Raw genomic sequence first — 17,316 nt, forward strand, 5'->3', positions numbered from 1 at the left:
TTTTGTTTTCTTTCATTCATTAATAAAAGTACTAGTGTTGGGCTTCGGTCTGAAATCCTAGACCGGACTGAGAACGTTATCTATTTTTTTGTACCGAATTAGTTCGATACAACAAAAAAGCTTGGTATGGACCGGTTTCAATTAAAAATTCGATCTAGATCAGCCCAAAACAAAAGTTCGGTCCAGTTTGGACCGAAAAAAATCGTTTTAGATCAATTTTTCTGATAAATTGTTTATAACATGACATCATATTTTTTCCCAAGTGCAATGACGTTATACGAAGTTTAAACTGAGATAGCTCGGATTAATTTTGATCCCGCCGTCCCTAATGAGTGTACAGTATTTGTTCTAAAATTTATATCGTACTTTTGACATTTTTTTTGGAAAAAAAATGAAGGACAGTTGATCTAGAAAAAAAAATTGGTTTTCTCATAATATATGAGGCCCATAAATAGGGACACAATAAAAATGTGTCTACAAAGTGAGACCGAATAAAATCGGTCCACTGTCTGAGACCCCAGTTTGAACAGAAAAATCTGTTCAAATCGGTCTAGAAAAAAAAAAGTATCAACTCTAAAAAGTACATTGCATATCATAAAATAAATAATATTTGGTGGATCTTTATCGATCCATCTCAGGGGTATTTTATGACGCATACTCAGTAAATGTGTGCTTTTAAAAATAACAATAATATTAATGTATACTAGCATGTAGGTAGATTTTCTCACAGGTTTGGAAACAATAAAATATGTACATTCACGAGAGGTGAGGGTGAACTCTCTTTGTAAGGTCCACAATCAATATATTGATTTTTCTTACACTACAAATGGCACCCTAGGGTTTACCTAATTGACAGTAGCCATGAAAAATGCTTCCTTTTATTTTATAAATGGATGAAAGGACGTCCATTAACTGAATATTAAATAACTCTTTATTATTCTTGGGATCATTGATAAGTATTATTACTATTTGTTTTGAGGGGGTATTGGTTTTTGGAATTTTTTTGAAATTAATTATAAATATTAATTTTTATAGAAAAAAATTTCAAAAATCCGGACTAGTAATAAAAATTTAAAAATCTACACCAATTAAAAAAAAAAAAATTTGTAAACAAATTTTAAGATTATATTTCAAATGATAATAGTCTTTTTAAGATTATATTTCAAATGATAAAGTCTTTTTTAAGAAATTTCAAAACTCCTAGCTATTCACAAACAATTTAAAAAACTATAGCAATGCTAAGAAAATTAAACTGTTTAAAAGTATTTAAGATTAAATTTCAAATATTAAATTTTCTCTAAAAAAAATTTAAAATTAAAATTCAATTATTAATTTTTTTCTAAACAAATTCAGAAGTCTACAGCTATTCACAAAACATTAATTATAAATATTAATATTTTTGGTAAATAATTTCAAAAATCCTGACTATTAACAAAACATTTAAAAATCTATAGCCATTCAAAAGAAATTAAACTAAAAAAAAAAAAAAATTTAAGATTATATTTCAAATATTAAATTTTTTCGACAAAATTTCAAATATTAAATTTTTCGGCAAAATTTCAAATATTAAATTTTTCGACAAAATTTTCAAAAGTCCACAGCTATTCTCAAAAAAAATAATTTTTTTCTAAAAAAAAATTTCAAAACTTCTAACTATTCACAAAAAAATTACAAAACTATAGAAATGCTAAGAAAATTAAACTGTTTAAAAGTATTTAATATTAAATTTCAAATATTAAATTTTCTCTAAAAAATTTTAAAATTAAAATTCAATTATTATTTTTTTCTAAAAAAATTTCAGAAGTTTAAAGCTATTCACAAAACATTAATTATAAATATTCATATTTTGGTAAATAAATTCAAAATCCTGACTATTAACAGAAAATGTAAAAATCTATAGCCATTCAAAAAAAATTAAACTTTTAAAAAAAAAAAATTAAGATTATATTTCAAATATTAAATTTTTCTACAAAATTTTAAAATTAAATTTCAAATATTAAATTTTTCTAAAAATTTTCAAAAGTCCATAGTTATTCCCAAAAAATTTCAAAACTCCTAGCTATTCACAAAAAATTTAAAAATTTATCGCAATTCTAAGAAAATGTATTTGCTAAAAAAAAAAAATTAAGACTAAATTTCAAATATTAAATTTACTCTAAAAAATTTTGAAATTAAATTTTATTTTTTAATTTTTTCTAAAAAAAAATTCAAAAGTCTACATCTATTCACAAAAAGTTATTCTTTTTGAAAAAATGTTTCAAAAATCCCCAGCTTTTTATAAAAAATTTCACAAATCATTTGCTCTTGATCAAAAATATACTTTGAAATATTATTTTTTTTTTCGAAAAAAACTTAAAAATACACAGCTTTTCTCATTAAATAATTTTTTTGGAAAAAAAAATCAAAAAATCTACAGCTCATCACAAAAAGTTTCAAAAATTAAACTGGTTAATGGATATTTTTGACCCAAAAATGTCATTTTTTCTATCTTATGTGCCATACAAAAAATGACCTGGGATTCATCAAACTTTAGAAAATCAGTTTTTTGAATATCCTTAACACAAAACGTATGATTGCAGGGAAAAAATATGTTTTTTCGAACACGGGACACCCTACTCTGATGAGATAAAAGCCCTGTAGCCGATCAAACGTGATGAAGAACACTGACCACTTTAACGTACATATAATACAATCTTAATTATAGGTTATTTGCATATAATAACGTCTTACCATATCATAACTTACGCATATTCTGTAGATTGTGGATGCATCAATGAGATCATTTTAACTATGAATGAGATTCAAAGTGGTCATTATCAACTTATAACCAAATTTTATAATAATATTAAATTATCCATAATTATTGACTGCAAGTGGTCAATATACAAAATTCAACTCATATTAAATCCACGAGGGCAACACAGTTCAATATGCAGGTGAAGAGACTACGTATTTATTAGTTGAGATACAGACATTAAATGATATCCATCCTATTTCGATATAGTGTTGGGGCTCAGTCTGAACTGTTATGATTTTTTGTGGATCAGTCTAACTAACTAAGTAAGGGTCCAAACTTTTCAGAAAGTTTGGCTATGAGTTATTCGATTTTGACCGTTCATGACTTTTCCAAAATAACCTGGTTCTGTATGTGTGAGCGGTAATTTTTGCTTTCCGCTTTAAAAGGACTGCGAAAGATCACATTTCTCCTCCAAAATGGCATTTGAAAATGTTACATTCGAGGGATTGTAAGAATAATGTTCAACTAAGATACTTGAGAATTCAGATCCTTACAATCTTTATACCGGGTGGTCCATTCAAATCTGAACACTTACTTACTAATTCTTTAATTAGTAAGATTTGATTGATTGCAATCAATTCATATTCCGATAATATATTAAAGCATAAACAATTAGTTTAAAAAACCTGAGCTGTCTAGCTTATGTACAAGTCGAGAAAATGACGGTTGATCTTGATCCACGAGTTTCCATTCGCGAACTCCTTGACGCTGGGGTCTACGCCATCAGCAATTCTGAATCGTTGAAAGGAAGAAGGGATCGTCAAAAAGGCCTAACTGGATCCGGAGGAGTTAAAGAAAACAGCCTAGGCCAATCCCCTCAAGTCCATGAAGGCCCATTGCAAAAGATCTCGTATTTTCGCACCAGACTATCCACAAAGCTATCGAAAAAGTGGGTGGGAAAAGTCTTGTGAGGATGGAGAGGCCACTTTTGACATCAGCAATGAAGGAACCCCATTTTATCTGGTGTAAGACACTTTTGAATGTTTCTTTGAGTTCTTTTGAACTTTTGAACCACCTACAGCCCTGATGCCAATCCCGTCGACTACAACTTTGTGGGTGTATGTCATAGGGAAGACCTGCAGTTTCTGTCATGCAATACCGAGGCCCTCAATGTCACTGTCAGCCAGGACAGGCACTACATCCGTAGCGGATGTCCCGGAATCAAAATTCACTAAAGAAATGGTTTTGTTTGGAAAAGAATCCACAAGATCTACAAGAAAGACGAAGTCGTGAGAATTAGCTTTGTTGAACACCTAAGCGCCTATTGCCTGCCAAATAACAAATGATGGACCCTTGTAACTTTTAGGCGAAGGAACTAACACTGTCTGGATCCGTTTCAAAGAAAAATTTGGTCTTGATTTCTCCCAAAAATAAAATCGCTCTGGATCGCTCTAAGAAAAAAAAAAACTCGACATGGATCAGTCTTATTTAAAATTTGGTCTTAACCGATTCTATAAATGCATTGTTGATGACGTCAATGGTGTTTCTAAATTGTGAGCATTGACCTACAATGACTTCATATATATATATATATGTTGCATTAATCGTATTTGTACAACGCATAAATCAGGAGTGGGTAAAAAGTGGATTGAGAGCAAAAAATATCGGACAACGATTTGCCAATGATTAAATTTCTGTATGTAGTCTGAGATTGCAGTCTAGACCAAAATATCTGAAGTGATCAGTCTATAGAAATCCCATAGGGCAGAACAGAAAAAATAAATCGGTCTTCTTATTAATAATTACCTGTTCTTTCGATTATCTCCGCCCAATTATTAATCTCTTTAGAGACCTGAAACAGTTTTTACTTAAAAAAAAGTCGATTGAAGCCAAGTCTTGACTATTAAAAGTATGAGCTATCGTTTGAATACATTTGTACATAATATCATTCACTCGTTTTTGTGATATGGTGAAATGATTATTGGTATCAAATTTACGGGTTGTTTCAAAGTGTAAGATGTTCATGAATGCAATTTAAAAAAGCTGTTTGTTTTGTATAAAAAGTATATGACTCTATGGACTTTATGAACTTCTTAGATGATTCACGCCTTTGATTAATATAATATCCTTCTCTAATGATAATGGGTGAAAAAGATACGTCATTAAATACTCTTAGAAACAGTTGAATCAAATGTAATGGAGTTTTCTAAAGGATTTGAGTAATAAAGAATGAGGAATGTTGGGATTTCTTTGAAAATTGTGGCCCTGAAGAGTTAAAAGAACATGAAAATAGGCAAATTTGTCAAATATAAAATTACTCAAAATAAATGATCCTTTAGCTCACTAGTCATTATTCACTTTAGAATTACAATTATTGTATCAAAGAATCATATTTTACATAGGATCATGTTCGTAGTTATGAATAAAAATGAATTTACGGGATAATATTGATTTATCTATCTATGACAATATGTCATCATGATTATTAAAATGATGGATCACTTCATGATATGATACAATCGCCATTTTGTTAAACAAAGATTTCCATACGCATATGATATTTGCACTAAAGTGATGGATCATGTGCCTTCATGCCTTTGTAATGAGAGGGACAAATCCCATTGAGCTTTAAACACTACTCCTAAGTCAGCACTTGAATTAATTACAAAGTAGTTGTTTGAGCATTGGACTCGAGTACATAATTTAGGCGGTGTTTGTTTAAAAAGAGAGGTGACTTTTCAAATTTTTGCGGGGGGCCTACGTTCGGTATGCAAGAAGCAAAATGAAGACAACGTCCAATGAATGGATTTTGCATCACGATACCTCTCCTGCTCACTCACTCTGCCTGTGAGATATTTTTTTCCGAAAAAAAATATCACAATCATGCCTCAGACACAATTTCCACCAGATTTGCCCCCATGTAACTTTTATTCTTCCCAAAACTGAAGAGACCTATGAAAGGACGGAGATGCCCAACTACTGCATTGCTGGAAGAGCTCAAAGCTATACCAAAAAGTGCTTATGAGAAGTCTTTCGAGGATTGGAACAAGTTTTGGCGCAAGTATATTGTATCAGAGGGTAGTAGGTCAAAATGTCGAATGGACAGAACATCAAAACTGAAAATATTACATTTCAAAATATGAAAAACTGTTTCTACGACAATTCACTCCAAATATTTCCAGCCCGAGATGTTTACCCCACCAACCATACTTAAACAAACAGTAAGGAATCCTCACAAACTCCCATTTAAGCTTCGAAATTTGAGGCTATTTCGGGTACCGCAGGGCCTCAAAATGAATTAATCCCGAAACAATCTCAAATTTGGGGGGCTCTTTCAGGGTGTAAATGGAGGTGGGGTAAATTTAAATAGTGGCGGTGAATTTCATTCCATTTTTGGGGCCAAGCCGTACCCGAAAACAGGCCAAACATTAGAGGGGTACACATAGGTTGTGAGGGGCTCTTATTGGTTACTTAAATAGTGTGGGTTAGATTTCATTCCATTTTGGGACACAGCGGTGACTAAAAATCCCCCCGACATGTAAAAAGACGAATGGGAGGGCCCCTGTCTGGCAGTTGATATAGGTGGTGCTGGGCTATGTGTCAGGCGGGAAAGTTTGAATGAGGTATATCGCAACATCATTTGGAGTAGTCCTTTATTTTGTATTCTACGGTAGACGTTCTGTCGTTCTACGTTTTTGTCTGATCAACGTTTTGTTCATTCTACGTTTTGTTAGTCGACGTTCTATCGGCTGACCTTTTGACAGTCGGCGTTTTTCCACAGACCATATATCAGAGAGGATTACTTTGTAGGTGATAACATAATTACTGATAAATAAATAAAAAGAAAGTCCTAAAAAATACATACACACCTCGTATATTGTTCAATCTCAGGCTTAAAATCTGTTTGTCAAATTAATGGGAAAGACACTAATTATTGTTATTTTTTTTCGTCACTTAACCCATCAAATGCTTTGTGTTACGTAGGGTTGTCCATAAGTGATTTTCTAATAAATTACAATTAAATCTGCTTTGTAGCGAGTGAGATTACCGAACATATCTTCTGGGACAAAAAGCTTCTTGGGACCGGTCTTGAACTGTCGTTCCTTTGAATTTTGTATACAAATGTCGATGGTTTATTGAGCCAAATAAGATATATGAAATATGTATTAAGATTATTACACACATCTTGCAACTTTCTGGTTTTTATCTTCCTGTATATTCTTTTATGTATTTAAGTACTGAGTTTTATGTATTATAAATAGTGTCGTCTTATGTAAATATATTTAGAGTATAATTAGAACACACATGATCTAGTGTAGTATCATTCCTCCACGTCCTTCTTCCTCTCATCTCTCCCGGTCATCCTGGATCTCTCCTATTATAAATAAGCTTGCGTCTCTCCCTCGTCAAGACGCAACATTGGCGACGAGGATGGGATCAGGATCACGTGACCTCCCTGCTGTGGGATCATCGGCGAAGCTAGCCCTTTTGGAGTTGGGTAGCCCTTTTTCGTCGATAGGGAGAACGCTCGTTCGTTTACGGAAGGCGGAGCAATATGGACTGTGCCTATGTTTGGGCCTCGTGGAGGAAGGAAGGGAACCTTGGTCACTTTCAAGAAGTGAAGTGTGTGTCCGGGTCAGGGACCACATAATTAAAAATGGATTTGTTCCTACACAATTTTGGTTCTCCTCTGTTCCTACTCTCCCGTTCATATCATTGGTTGATGGATGTGGAACGGTCTCTCTTGTGGATCATCCCGAGTTGGATGAGGGTACATCGAGCAAGATGTCTCCCAGGGACGAGCAGGGTGCTCGGGTCCTTAAAACCTCGACAAGGGTGAGTGTTGTTTCTCCCAGGGACGAGCAGGGTGCTCGGGTCCTTAAAACTTCAACAAGGGTGAATGTTATTTCTCCCAGGGACGAGCAAGGTGCTCGGGTCCTTGAAACCTTTATGAGGAGTATTGTTCTCCTTTCTCCGGTGCGCGTGCTGAGAGCACGGCACGTCTATGGAGATAAACTTTTAAAATACAAGGAAGAATGCTTTGTCCTCGCCTGGACATGGATGGAGCGGATCTATAGGCTGCTGTTCATGGAGAGGAACCTGTTTAAGCACCGCCATGGATTTGGTGCTTGGGGGGTGATGTTATGTATTTAATATGTCCTTTCTGGTTTTTATCTTCCTGTATATTCTTTTATGTATTTAAGTACTGAGTTTTATGTATTATAAATAGTGTCGTCTTATGTAAATATATTTAGAGTATAATTAGAACACACATGATCTAGTGTAGTATCATTCCTCCACGTCCTTCTTCCTCTCATCTCTCCCGGTCATCCTGGATCTCTCCTATTATAAATAAGCTTGCGTCTCTCCCTCAGTTCTACCCAACACAATTCTATTCCTACAAAACATTTTATGAATTATTTATATATGTACATCGAACCTACAATCCACAAAGTACGTTAATGTGGATGCACGTGGAAAGATGAAGCATTAGTTTCAAGTCGTAAACGCCTACAGTCCTTTTCCTTGCCAATTATAATTACTCTTATTCAAATTGGTATGTTATGTTGTCAATATATGAAGCACCCAATTATTGATTCAAATTATAAACAGTCATGGGGTGGCTTAGGCATAAACTATAAATTTATTGGCGAAAGAAAAAAAAAATGGTGGCATAAATATTACACTATCACCAAGGTTAATAGAAATACAAGGTTAGACCCTCATGTAATTGGGCTTGCTTTAATTTTCAATCTGATGTAATGTACCGATTGCTGGGCAAGACAGGCACCCCAAAAACACGTAACCAATCATAGTCTATGACGTCACTATTACTAGAATTTTCAATTTAATGTATCGTATCGACTGCTGGGCAAGAAAAATAGATTTTGACAACACACGCAAACCCTCATTTACTATGACGTCAAATTTAAAAAGGATGGCGGAAGTCAAACATCAGTCGTACACACGTTATGGTATAACTAAGCTACCTTCATGAATTCACACATTGTAGTAGGTATGTTAGAAAATGCTGATTTAAGGACAGAGAAAAACTTGCAAGAGGCGTGCGAGGAAGTTTAGAAGTGTTTTAGAGGTTTTCATAAAAGTGCTGGATTTTCATTGTTTCAATGGGATAAATCAATTTCCCGTCATTTATATTTAATGTAGATAACTTCTAAGTCTTTCACCCAATTTAAAAAAAAAAAAATCAATCTGTTGCTTTGTTTAATTGCACTAACTGCTGAAACATATGTCATTTCAAAATAGGCTTCAAAGTTACCAATAACATGTAATGCATCAAATAAAATGTAAAATGAACATTTACACATTTATTTTTCTAGTATATAGTAAAGTTTTTGATTAATCTGTTGATGCGAAATACCTAAATTTTAACCCGACATTAGGACTTTCAATTTTTGTTACATCGCAATTTGAAAGTACTTTGTCTTAATCTTTAATATCCTCTTTTTTTCAATTGTCTGGAGAGCGTGGGAAGATATTCATATACTCAAATTTTACATTATGCAATTCAATATATAAAAAAATCATCTTCTGCACAATATTGTACTCTGTAATTTCTGAAAATTTTATTTAAATATCTAGATTTTTAAGAAAGTTGTGTAGTTTTTTTGAAATTTCATATAAGATGACAGATTTTTAGGATATTACATAAGCAGTAGAAAAAAAGTTCGATGATGAATTTGTCAGACCTTCCTTAATATTGAAGATAGAAACCGGATTTTTGTAGCAATGCCTACTCAATAGTGAATAGTTAGAGGGATTGATAGATATGTCAATAAAAACTGCATTCTGCTGCGTGTAAGATAATACTACTACCATCAGTTGGCAGCCTGCTTTAAATTCTCCCTTTTGCTATAATTTATATTAAATATATCCACATTTACAAGCAATACCCAACTTTAGCCGTGTCCTTGGTGCTCACTACTCTCATGATGAAAACTCGTTTCAAATCCAAATTCTTCTCCAAGACTCCCCAAACTGGAAAGTAAGGACTCTATGAGTGCCACATGAAGGCTAGTGAAAAATCAAGTATATTGTTACTACAGGGGATTTGATTCTTCTTGCCTCTTTGAAACTGTACTTGACTTTTTGATATTAGGAGCAGTCCGGATGGAGATGCCCACGGTCTCTGTAGTCCTTTCGGCACTCACATTGGCATGGAGAAGATCGAATATGCGTTGCTTTTTTTTTTTGGTTGTTAATCTGACATTTTAGAGATTTAGAGACATGGGATATCAACGAAAACTCTTTACATAGTTTTGTGTAAAGTGTCGTTTGGTCCGTAATGACACCTTGTAATTGAAAAAAAGGGGGATTAAGATCGGAGATGCTAAGCGGCCAATGGTCCTTGGTCACAATGTCGCAGTAGTTTTCCTCTTCAAATTAGGAAAATGAAAAAATTCTTTTTCCCGTTCTAGTTATTTTCTTTTCCATCCTATCTAATTGAGGCAAAGGACCTTGTGAAATGAATCTTTGGTAGCTCCGAGTATAGTTCTTCCATTGTGACGAAATTAGACAGAATAAATGCGGTATATTACGCGGGATGATAAAGAAAATGAAATGAAGTCCAGGAACAATGTCTATGTATCAAGCAGCGGTGTTGAATCGGAGGACGATCCTGTCCCTACAGCGAACGTCACAAAGGAGTTCCCCTGTGGAAATTGCAGCACGTTGGACTTCTGGCCCAAGTTAATGAGGCTACTTCAATCTGTTTTATTTTACGTTTTGGCTACAAGTAGAGTCGACAGCCTGCTACACCCACCAGATAACCTCCCCGTCTTGAATACCTCCGTCAAGGAGAACAGAAAAGGTTATGAGTGAGGAGACAATCTGCAACGAGTGTGCAGCTTATAGACACCACTGGAAGCCCATCATCGCCACTAAGGGCGACTGCTTTGAAAAGTAACTGTTCTCAAAGAGTGTGTGAAGAAAATTGAAAAAAACAAACAAAACAGTGGCTCTTCTTAGTGCCCTAATTTCCATGCAACACCCAGTGGACCATGTGCCATTCAAGAGTGGATATTTTATTTACTCAATGCTTGAGTAAACATTAAATTATGTAATCATCGAATTGTGGATATTTTTTTGTTTTAACTCTAACTTTATAATTACGTATAATTACTTGTGATATTTAATCAAGTCGAAAATGAATTTTTCCATATATATAGCATTGTCTCAGTACAGTATCAGAACCAGTACTATAAGTCCAGAGATTCGCAACCTTTACTCCCAAAAGAATTACCTCCATGAAATGGTCAAACTGTTCAAATCAAGGATTCTTGCATCAAATATGAATGGATTGTTTTCAGGACTAGGCCAAGTACATTGGTGCTTGTATTTAAGTGTCATTACATCCTTTAATTTAGTAATTATGCTTAAGTGTCATACTGGGTGAACCCTTCAAATATAAACACTTACTAATTCAATAATTAACGAAGGTTGAGGGATTGTAATTAATTCATATTTGAATATATTAAAGCATAAACAATTAGTAACAAAATAAACCATAACCTGAGATATCTTGCTTACGTAGAAGTTGAGAAAATGATACTTGAACGTTATCGACGAATTTCCATTCACGTAGTCCTTGACGCTGAGTGTCTTCAGGACCATTGTCTACGTCGTCAGCAACTAAAGTATTACAATTACCCCATCCGACCAAGGAATCTTCTTTGGAGTCCATACACATTCAGTATTTTCCCTTCTCTAGGAATGACCGGGGAGCGAACCTACTCCCATTGAGTTCAAAAGAATATTATGATTTCGAGCGTGTTGTTCACTGAGCTATGACGTTACCTCTTTTGCACCTTTCTCAAATAAATTAACAGTAAAAAGCTCGAAATCATCTCGTAGTTAACCATATATGTCAATCAGAGTAACTCTTATCTCTTATATACATATATTTAAAAAAAAAAATTATATTGTATTTTATCTCATACTAACGTAATTAAATATGAAATTATTTTGCCGAACCTATTATATATATATATACGACATGGGATCAATAAGGAATTGTAGCCATGTCCTCTTGGAAATGGAGGTATAAATAAAGTACAGCTTATTACTTTGTTTATGAGGGTTTATGGAGGGTAGAACTAATTGACGACTGATGAATTTTTTGGAGCATTCGAGGAACACCATGAAGGAAAATCCAAGAAGGTCAATGGGAAGACTTTCATGGGAGTTGAGTATCTTGGAGGCCACAGTGCACAGAGATATAAGTGTCTTTGGTATGACCTCATATCTATGAAGAAAACGTCAACTACTTACGGAATCGGCACAAATCAGACTACTGTATAGGATATACAGAAATTATGTTTTAATTGGACATCCAACTTTTGGCCCCATCATGCCCACAATATACTCCCCTGGATGTTGGAAAGATGAACCTGTACAATCCCTATAATCCCCACTTGTCTGTCTACGCCTTCAAACTGATTTTGAAGAGGAATGTGCTGTTATACTAGACAACTATGTTGTGAAGGTCTGCAGTGCCTTTAGGGGTAAGAATTGAGGGCATTATTGAGGCAGAATATGGATATTTTGAGAAATGAAAGTTGAATATTTAAATAATTAGTTGCATTATTAAAGATTTTTTCTATCACCAATCCCGGAGTCTCCACGAGACTTTGGGCTTAGCTAAGTTTTTTTACGATATTCGCTGACGCACGTTGTATATTGTGTACAAGTTGCAACCAAAAAATGAGAATTATAATTTAAAATGAAGGATTTACATCCCTTGGGATCAGGATAATGCCATAATTGAATATTCCATGGATGATAGTTATACTAATAGTACAATTTTTGGCTATTTTAATACAAAGTACTAAAATATAAGTACTCTGTGTGGCACAGAGTAAAGTTCAAATGCCCAGAGTTTTAGTACTCATAAATACAGAATAACCATGTAACTTTAATAAATTTAAATTGAAACGATAAATATAACTGTTTATTAGAATAACCATGTAACTTTAATAAATTTAAATTGAAACGATATTATCATCGTATAACTGTTTATTAGAATAACCAATGATGTAATTTAATAATGTAATTTAAGACGAGGAAATTGTAACTTGTAAATATATTGAAACTTGTCCAAAACATATAACCTTTTTTCCCCTTTATGAATTCATGGTTCAGTTGGTTAGTATGTAATGTACAATACCTTAAATCAACCCTATTGCCTGTGAAAGTGCGTCTATGAAGCGTGCTATGTTTTCTTTACTAAGTTCAATCCTATTCGTCTAAAGAAACAAATTATATTATATTCTATATATGTACATATTAGACCATGGTCATGGTGTAAAACAGGGATTCTCAAGCTTTTTTTTCTTTTTTTTGTAATGTACCACTTGTAAAATATTTATTTAACCCAAGTTAACCCAGTAATAAGCATTTTCAACTTCGTTTTTGGAATGTTTTTTTAAAAGAAATCAATATAAAAAAATTGGAAAAACATTTCAAAATATTAAAATGTTTTCGAAAAAAAATCTTTCAAAATGTAATACATTTCATATTACTAGTTACTTGGATTTGAAAGTAATATGTTTCTTTACAATATTACCTTCTATGTAGAGTAATCATTGATAAGTTACTTACTACCAGGCTTGTAGATTGGGATTTTTTTCTGATTGGCAATCATTTGAGATATAACAATATTATATAATTGATGGCAGTATCACAATCGGTTCTGATCTTTATATCGTAACAGAAATAGCAAAAAAAATCCGATCCGATCAATTTGGTTCTCGAGACTAGACTTTGTCTTAAGACTGCTCTCGAGACTACTTTTCTATGGTTTTTGGTCTCATCTCCATCATCTGGCAGTTAGCCAAATAAGTCAATCATACCAAATACTATATATCTCTTATCTACTTCCAGACGATCAACATCATATACCATTACATTTATATATTTCGTAATATTAAAATTTATATAAGTATGAAGCCTCTTCTTCCCCAGATAATTTTGAAATAAAATATTCTAACTTTGTTTTGGGTTGACGTTTTAATTATTGGAATTGGCATCTGGATTTTTTTTTCAATCGTCCCATGCCAATTATATTAATATTAACATTCACGGTAATGTTAATTAACCATTCTAAAAATTACATAACCATTATTGATGTCCCTTTTACGCAGTAATAATTTAATTTCTCTTGTACTCAATGAAACACATTCTCACGCTCTTAATTATTTCAAAAGTACTTTACAGCTAAAAATCAAAAACAGAGACTCACACAACATATTTGGATGAATTTAAAGTACTCCACATTGAGTGGATATTTGAGCTAGATAGTATATTTATATATTTAACGTTACTGGCTACAATCAAGGTTAATAGTATTTCTATTAATCTTGGCTGCAATTTATTTTTTCAATGTCGCCTACATGCCAGGGTTTAGTTCAAAAGAAATATTTATTTTTATGAAAAATAAACGAATCATATATTTAAAGATTCAATCATTTATATATATATATAGATCATTAGATATTATGATTAATTATAGGCTTTGAATTCATATTTCTGGGATGAATTGAATATATATATACATATATAGGTTTAGTTATGGGTTTAAAGAAGTTGTATATTTGAATATGATCACAATTAAATTGATTGGATTGCTATATTGCAGTGAATTTTTGATCGCAATTTTTTCCCTGATCGCTTACAAGCCTTCATATTATGTTAAAAATACTTAGAAATAATTCAACAACCAAGACTTCTACACGAAATGACACAAACTGTTTTTCTATACCTCATTTATTAACTCCTGAGTTAAAGTACAGCCACACAAAGATTTAACAACAAATCTTAATAGGCAAAATATTCAGCCAATAATGGTTAAATATATACTACAACTGAAGAAAATATATTGCTAAACAAAAGTTGATAATAATAACTGAAGGCATTTAGCAGCCTAAAGTTCTACAGAACTACTTCATACCACTAAAGTATTTGTTGTAGGGCAACAGGAGAAGCCGCTGAAAGTATTCATCCACCAAAACGGATTCGCTTTGGGGTGAGCAAAAGTACTCCTGGACTGAAAAGCCTTTGGATTGGTGCACTGGATGGTGTTATACTTTTTTAATATATTTTAATTTTTCAAATGGATTGTAATTGAATATTTTTGTTTGTAGTCTTTCACTTATGTCTTTGTAAAAGCTTTTTCTAAAGGTGCCATCCCCTCTTCCAATATCCCCTTTTTTCTTTTTGCCAATTACCTCTTCTTTTTTGAAACAATTAATTACTTTCCATAAATTTGGGTGCATACTTGTGCTCGTCTCTTTTGTTCATAAACGTTCCATAATCTAATGGGAAAAGTGGGTTGTATTCTACTTAACTTTTGTAGAAATACACATAATCTCCCATAAATATTATATATATGATCCCTTAAAACCTGTAGATGTTTCAAAATATTAGTGGTTGTCGAAGGGTCATTGGGATTCCTATCCGTTCTTTAAGGATTCTTAAATTTAAAATACGTTTAGGGCAGGCCCCTGGTCTCAATACACTCATGGATGCTGTAATTACGGGGGTTGAGGTTCGACGAAAATTGAAGGGAAAAGTGCTTTAGCTAGTAAAAAGTATTTTTCATGCCAAATCTCTGGAGGGCTTTAAAATTATAGGTATTTCACAGATATTATCATTTACGAAGATGCCTTTCATGATTTGGCCGAAATAAGTTTAATTCTGTAGAAATTTTGTCGAGATTAACACTGGCGGGCAGTTTGCCTGAGATCTGATCGCGGATGTCGTTTTGTATCTCGAAAATGCGTTGAGGTATTCGGAATTTTTTTTGTAAACACTGAACATTAACATTTTAATAATTATTGTTCTAGAGAATTTTGCAATACATATGATCATACTTCTAAAAAACCATTTAAATAAGTGTTTTAGAATTAAATTTTCACCTGGCATGTGGCCCGTCAAGCCAGAATATTTTTTCTCAAAATGGAGTGAAGATTACATTTGTATTCTTTGACAAATTATTATTGTCAATTTCCACCATAAAACATTTTTATTAACTATTTGGAGGTTAAAATTCGTGGGTATCTTAAAATACACCAAAAATGTGAATACAAAGCCTATGATTTACTAAAATATGTCAATGAACATTGTCCTGTATGTATATATTTTGGAAAATTTCCAGAGGAAGATTGCCCATGGAGAACATTGCCAGTTAGAAAAATTGCCATGGAGAAAATTTCTCTGATTTTGTTCAAACGTCATTATGAATGATAAAAGACATAAAAATTCGCGGAATGTCATTTATGAAAAAATATCTAAAGATATTTGTTTGCTCCATCCCCCAAGGAAGTACATACATTCAAGTGTGAGTAGTATTATTGCAATATAGGAGGAGGAGGAGGGGGGAATAAGTAGTTTAGGATCTCTTAAAATATGGTTGAATATTGGATAAATTGGCAGTTGTTTTACGGATTCAGGGGTACCCTACCGAGGCCTTGCAACTATTTTTTTTGGTATTAAAGGTGTTCCTTGGCTTTATTGAATGAACTTGCAGTTGTTTTTAGCAATCCTACAGTACCCTCGGGCCAATCCCAGGGTGGAGAGTATTCAACCATATGTTAAGAGGCCTTAAGCTATTTATTCCTTCCTTCCATACAAATCCTCGCGATCAATTTCTTAGAAGATTGGATGGCAGGGAAATTATAATGCAATAATATTACTGAAACTTGAAGATATTTGTCATAAATAACATTAAGCGAATTTATAATGTGTTTTTATTCATCATGAAGTTGGAACAAAATACGGGTAATTTCCTCCAGAGCAATTTTCCTCCAGGGCATTCTTCCACGGGCAATTTTCCCCAGGGCAGTTTTCCTAGTACCAATTTGAATAGTCAAATATAGACTTATTTCTAAAAATAGGTCTATGATAGGTTGGATATCGAAAATAAATAATTTTTAAAAGAACTCTGATTTATGAATTTCAAAGATCTGATTTTTTTTATATAAGTATATATTTGACTATTTAAATATGTATAACAAATACTTTTTTGCCATAAAAATATGACAAATGCCCTTTTCAACTTCTATTATATCATTGTACACGGACAATTTTCGCCAGGGCAGTTTTCTCAATGGTAGTTTTCCGGGCACTATATCAGCTACTGGTCGAGGTCAATTCTTTAAAGGGTTGAGAGTAAGACTAAACATAACACTATGCAATAAAATGAAGATCTTGGAACGCCTGCAGACTGAATCCCACATTTATTAATGTTATTTAAGCTGTAAAACACGAATATAACAATATAACCTTTCAATTCATGAAGGCCTGGCCTTTAGAACTTTAAAAAAAAAAATCAAGTTTTTAGGGTATAACAAAGATTCAGTGCCATATTTCGACATGAAAAAACGATTTATATGAAAGTTAAAGTACATAATAAATTGTTAGAAACATTTCAGTATTTAAAAAATGAATGATTAATGACGTTATCTTGATTATATTTAATAAAAGATGTATGTAACCACCAAAAAATCGAGTAAAATGAAGGACCTTACTTAGATGCTAATATCTTTTTCATTTTTCCTTCA

At 32.9% G+C, this 17,316-nt stretch overlaps 1 long non-coding RNA gene across 1 annotated transcript; it reads left to right on the forward strand.

Moving 5' to 3' along the window:
* Positions 1 to 6,935: 6,935 nt before the first annotated feature.
* On the forward strand, positions 6,936 to 8,009 carry LOC139907338 (uncharacterized). The gene is made up of 2 exons (XR_011783880.1): positions 6,936 to 7,604; positions 7,665 to 8,009. It is a non-coding gene; the product is annotated as an uncharacterized lncRNA (long non-coding RNA).
* The last annotated feature ends 9,307 nt before the right edge of the window (positions 8,010 to 17,316 follow it).

This window comes from Lepeophtheirus salmonis, chromosome Z, assembly GCF_016086655.4.
Source record: "Lepeophtheirus salmonis chromosome Z, UVic_Lsal_1.4, whole genome shotgun sequence".
Classification (NCBI taxonomy): Eukaryota; Metazoa; Arthropoda; class Copepoda; order Siphonostomatoida; family Caligidae; genus Lepeophtheirus; species Lepeophtheirus salmonis.